The sequence below is a fragment of the Pteropus alecto genome, unplaced genomic scaffold (genome assembly GCF_000325575.1).
Source record: "Pteropus alecto unplaced genomic scaffold, ASM32557v1 scaffold265, whole genome shotgun sequence".
Taxonomy (NCBI): Eukaryota; Metazoa; Chordata; class Mammalia; order Chiroptera; family Pteropodidae; genus Pteropus; species Pteropus alecto.
This window is the reverse complement of record NW_006436668.1, coordinates 215,694-221,942: the sequence shown is the minus strand read 5'-3', so window position 1 is coordinate 221,942 and position 6,249 is coordinate 215,694.

Here is a 6,249-nt window from a genome sequence, read left to right as displayed (position 1 = left end):
TTTTTCTGACACTTCATTATTAGAGTATAGGAACGCTATGGAATTTTGAACATTGATTTTGTATCCAGAGCCTTTACCGTATTTGCTTGTTGTTTCTAGTAGTGTTCTTGTGGAGTCTTTAGGGTTTTCTATATAGAGAATCATGTCATTCGCAAATAGTGACAGTTTGATTTCCTCATTTTTTATTTATATGCATTTATATCTTTCTCTTGCCTGATTGCACTTGCTAGGGCCTCCAATGTTATATTAAATAACAGTGGCGATAGTGGACAGCCTTGCCTTTTTTCTGATCTTAGAGGAAAGGTTTTGAGTTTTTCACCATTAAGTATGTTTTTGATACACACACACACACACACACACACACACACACCCCTTCATCCATTTTCTTCTGCATGTGCATATGGTTAGTATTATGAATATGGAAAGGAGAGTGTATACACACACACACACACACCTTCTCCATTTTCTTCTGTGTGTGCCTTTTCTCCATTCTCCTTTGCGAATTTGGATCTTCGAATCCCCCCCTTTTCAGTCATTGTTGTCTCAGTTTGTTCCTATGTATGCTGAATATTTATTACCATCTTGCTATAGCAATTCTCTTCTTATTGTTTAAGCTTGTAATGCCCTGTCACAGTAAGGGTTGCACTCCTCTGCTTCTATTTGTCTGCTAGTCACCTTACTCCTAACTGTGTATTTCTTTTTGTTATTTTGTTTTAGGCGAGCTGATGCCTTTCAGTATTTCTTGTAGTGCAGGCCTCATAGTGGAGAATTTCCTCAATTTTTGTATGTCTGGAAAGGTCTTTATTTCTCCTTCATATCTAAAGGAGAGCTTAGCTGGGTACATTACTCTTGGCTGGTAGTTCCTTTTACTTAATAGCTCAAATATTTGATTCCACTCCTTTCTGACTTATCAGGTCTATCCTGAGAATTCCGAAGATAATCCAGTTGGTTTTCCTTTAGAGGTTATCGTCTTCTTTTCCCTAGCTGTCCTGAGAATTCTGTCTTTGTTGTTAACTTTTGACAATTTTAATATAATGTGTCTTGGTGAAGGCCTTTTTGGGTTGAGACAATTGGTGTTCTGTTAAATTCTTGAATTCCAAGCTCCAGCTCATTCCTTAGATTTGGGAAATTCTTGCCATTATTTTTCATTCTTTGGTTTCTATCTTCTTTCTTCTGATTTATTTCTAGATTTCTGTGTTCTGTATCACTGATTCTTTCTTCCATTAGGTCGACTCCATTTCTCAAACTTGCTATTTCATTTTTGAACTCTTGCAATGTGTTCTTGATCTCTAAAAGATCTATTCTGTTCTTTTTGAGAAGTTCTATTTCCTTTCTAAAGAATTTATTCTGTTCATCTAGTTCTTTTTTCAGTTCTAAAATTGTTGATATGAATTGTTTCGGATCTCACTGAGTTTTTTCAGGATTCTTTGTCATTTAAGTTGCATATTTCTATGTCTGCAAGCTTATTTTCCGGAGAATTTTCTTTTTCTCTCTGAGCTGCGTTGTCACCTTTGTTGTTCATGGTGTTTAATGGACTATTTCTCTACTTGGGCATTAATGGAAATGTATTCTGCTTTTTTCCAGAAAGATTTATTATATGAAGGTCTCTCTGGCCTGTTGCAAAGAAGGCATTTTTCTTTTGGTTTCCAATAGGTGGCATCTAAGTCTCTCAGATTCCTGCTTTATATAACGCCTTAATAATGCCTATTTTTTCTTATAGATTTTTAATCATGCTCACTACTCTCAGTCTCAGTACCTGTCCATTTTGGTGACAGTTTCGGTAGCATTTGCTCAGAGTCTCCTGGGGCTTCGCAGTGTTCGGTCTTGGAGGGCATGTAGGAAGAGGCCCTCTGGGTTAGGGTTTGTGGGCTGCAGCTCATCCTGTATTTTGCAACCAAGCCTGGTAAAAATCAACTATTGTTTCTCTGCTATCCTCGCTTCTCTGCCATCCGGCTTTTCTGCTTTCTTTCCGGATGCCTGGGTACTGTCACCAGCCGCTTTGAGCTCCCAGCTCTCCCAGGTTGGGATGTTCAGGGAACTTGCTGCACCTTCTTTCCTTCCTCTTCCTCCTACAGGGAGCTCCAGCTGCGAGAGGGAGCTTCTTTGTTTCTCCCAGTCTACCACCTGATACCCGGAGTTCTGACCTGTGGTAGCTCTTATGTGCAGGTCTCATGCTCAGACGTCCTGGTGTGTAATTTGGGTGTTTTTTGCTGAGTTTTAGATGTTCAGCTTGTTGTTTCAAGGGGAGTGATCTGAGGATGTCTATCACTCAGCCATATTTCTGATGTCACTCTAGGTCTTTTTCTTTCCTCTTGTGTGGGTGTATCTGGCGGTGCATAGGTTTATGTGGTGGCCATACAGGCATGTGTCAGTACATGAGTTTCTCTCCATCTATGTATGAATATTTCAGTGAGTGTCAGGATGTGTTTTCAGGTTTGTTTGATGATGGGGTCTTATTGTATATGTGATTGTGTATGTGCTAATCAACATGCGCGCATCAAGTGTCCTTTGTTGAATCAACATCTAAATGAGTGTTTGAGCATTTCATCTCTTTTCCCACAAAAATGTGTAAATATTTTATTGGGTTTCCATCTGAGAGATCAGTATAAAAGGTGAGAGGAATTCTGTTAGTGATAATGTGATAGTTTGCTGGATGACAGATGATCACTGAACTCTGGGTGACAAATACTTTGGAAGGTGTAAAACTCTTGGATCAGCTTATCATGCACTTGAAGCTCATATCACCTAGGGTACCATTTCTGCGTAAATTAAGGGTGTAGTTTTTTAAAATGTCCCCCAAATTTAGGGGGATTCCCACAAAATGACCACTTCCACTACCTCCGCCCCAAATCCTGATGGTGGAACTTTGTGTTCTACATGCAAACAGCCAGTGGAGGATGCACATCATGCCATGTTTGGAAAGTTGGATCTCCTGCTTGCTGGCTTGCACAGGTCATGACAGAAAACACTTCAGGACTAGGGCTTACTCTCCTCCAGAACAGAAAGACCCGTCCAGTCTGTGGGGCCAGTGGAGGACTTTTTCCCATTATGACAAAACTTGGTTTGGGGCCCTGTAGGCTGAGGAATGGTTTGACTGTGGCTTCTTAAAAATATTTTTTAATACTGAGCAGAGAACCTTCCATGTGCTCCAAGGTTACCTCGCACTTCTTTTGTCACTTTCTTGCCTCATGGATTCATCAATTTCTGTTGATTGTGGGAAAACATGTGTCTGAGGTGAAATGCCTTCCAAGTGGCCAGTCTTAGGATTCGAGATCTCTCAGCAGTGATCAGGAAGTTTTTGTTGCACCCATCACTAAACAATGGATCCGTGATAGCCCCTTTCTTCCTTCCCCACGGCCCTTCTCTTCTAATATTTTAAAAGACCTTGCCTGATGATTCCTCTAGGTTGTTGGCATTGAATTCATAGCATCCTGTGTGAATCCATTTAGATTTTGGAATGTTTCTGGGGAGAAATTCTGATAGCTGCGGAGGGAGGTGAATAGGGCAGAAATGACTGTCAAATATTTGGAATGCGCCTACATCCCATGGAGCCTCATTTGAGACTGAGATCAGAGAGTCAGCATGCACCCCAATCCCATTTGTTATCAACGAGTCTGTTCATTTTATTACAAAGTATAACTCTTTGCAAAATAATAAGAAATGGAGAATGGATGTTTCACAGTCTTCTTGTCATTTCCATATTTATTTCTACCCAATCCAGACTGGTTCATTCTTTCACATTTCCTGCTCTTGAGAAGGTGACTTATCAATAAGTGTGGAACATGTCATTTACAAGTGCATCAGGTTTTCATCTCAGAGGATGAACGTGTTTCACATGTTATCATGAAACAGTGATGCACCCAACCTGCCAGTCACTTCAAGGTGACTCTGGGATACCTCAAATATTCTTTGCTAGCCAACTCTATGAATGGAGTAAAAACAGTCCCATCCAATCAAAAAAATGTTCCATTTGTTTAGGAATCTGTAGTAACGGGAACACCCAACTCGGGTTTGACAGAGCAAATCCTGCTGCTTGTGTCCATTTCACCAAGTAAAACCTAGCAGGGATACATTGCTTAATAACTTCAGAAAAATTTCAGGTGCTCTACCTTATAATTCAACATCTTTATGCTCCATAGCACACTCAGCACCCACTGCCTGGCTTTTAACTGTCACTCTAGAATAGATGCCCTTTTCACACGTCATTCCACACTTATTGCCTTTATTCTCTGGTCACTATGGTTGGGTTCAGGAGGAATCTATTCCTTATCTTCATAATGTGGGAACCAGATTCCTCCTTTACCTTTCATTTGGGAACTGGATTTTGTGTCCAGGTTGGCAACACCACATAATTATCTCCCATTTCACTGGACATTTCTCTTTTCCCTGCCAATTTATCCACCCCAAATATTCCAACCAAAAAAAGCCTGGTTCAAGCCCCAAAAGCTTTAGGTCCCCTTGCATTTGGGGCTGATGCCATTTTCATCTCACCCCAGCTATCTGCTACAATAAACTTTGCTTAATGTTATTGGCCTTTTGTCTTCTTCATTTGGTGAACTTAACAGCCTGTCTTAGGATTCAAGATATATAAGCAATGAGCAGGATCACTTTCTTTCACCCATCACCATATAATAAACTCCTTGTTCTGTTGATTATAGCTATTCTAAGAGATGTGAGATAGTATCTCATTGTGGTTTTGATTTGCATTTCCCTAATAGCTAGAGACGTTGAGCATCTTTTTCTGTAGTGCAGGCCTCATGGTGGAGAATTCCCTCAATTTTTGTATGTCTGGGAACATCTTAATTTCTCCTTCATATCTAAAGGAGAGCTTAGCTGGATACACTATTCTAGTCTAGTAGTTCCTTTAACTTAATAGCTTAAATATTTGATTCTATTCTTTTTTGGCTTGTAATGTTTGCGCTGAGAAGTCTGAGGATAATCTAATGGGTTTACCTTTACCATTTTTTTCTCCCTGGCCGCCTTGAGAATTCTGTCTTTGTCATTAATTTTTGACAATTTTAATACCATGTGTCTTGGTGAAGGCCTTTTTGGGTTGAGATAATTGGGTGTTGTGTTGAATTCCACACTCCAGCTCATTCCTTAGATTTGAGAAATTCTCATCAACTTTTTGTTTGAAAATGCTTTCTAATCCCTGTTCCTTTTCTTCAACTTCGATAATGCCCATTATTCTTATTTCCTCTCCTAATGGTATCAGCTAGTTCTTGAATTTCTCTTTCATTATTTTTCATTCTTTGACTTCTCTCTTCTTCCTTCTGATTTATTTCTAGATTTCTGTCTTCGATATCACTGATCTTTTCTTCCATTTGGTCGACTCTATTTCCCAAGCTTGCTATTTCATTTTTCATCTCTTGCAGTGTTCTTTATCTTCAGAACTTTTATTTGGTTCTTTTTGAGGGTTCCAATCTCCTTGCTCTGCTTATCTAGTTATTTTTTTCAATTTCTGAAATTGTTGATTTGAATTGTTTTGGATCTCATCGAGTTTTTGCAGAAGTACCATCCTATATTCTCTGTCATTTAAGTCGCATATTTCTATGTCTGTAAGCTTATTTTATGGAGACTTTTCTCTTTCTTTCTGAGCTGCCTTGTCACCTTGGTTGTTCATGGTGTTTAATGGACTATTTCTCCACCTGGGCGAAATACATAAATGGAAATGTATTCTACTTTTTTTCCATAAAGAAGATTTATTATATAAATGTCTCTCTTTAGCCTGTTGGAAAGAAGGTGCTTTTCTTTTGGTTTCCAGTAGATGGCGTCTAACCCTCTTGGATCCCTGCTTTACATAAAACTTTAAAAATGCATTTTTATTTTCTGATAGATATTTAATCACACTCGCTACCCTCAGTTTCAGTCCCTGTCAGTGTTAGCAAAAGTTTTGGTAGCGTTTGCTCAGATTCCCCTGGGGCTCCACGGTGTTCCATCTCGGAGGGTATGGGGGGAGGTGCCCTCCGGACTGGGAGTTGGGGGCTGTGGTTTAGCCTTGGTTTTGCAACACAGTTGGTAAAAATCAACTCTTGTTTCTCTGCTGGCTACTTCTCTGCTTTCTGCCCTCATGTCTTGGCCCTGCAGCTAGCTGGCCACGGGGAGCTCACAACTTTTTCAGACTTGGCTATTCAAAGAACTCATCGCCCGAATTCACCACTCCTTTTCCCCTCCCCCTCCTCTTGCAGGGAGCTCCAGCGGCTGCAAGAGGTCGCTTCAGTCTTGGCAGTGTTTGCTCAGATTCTCCTG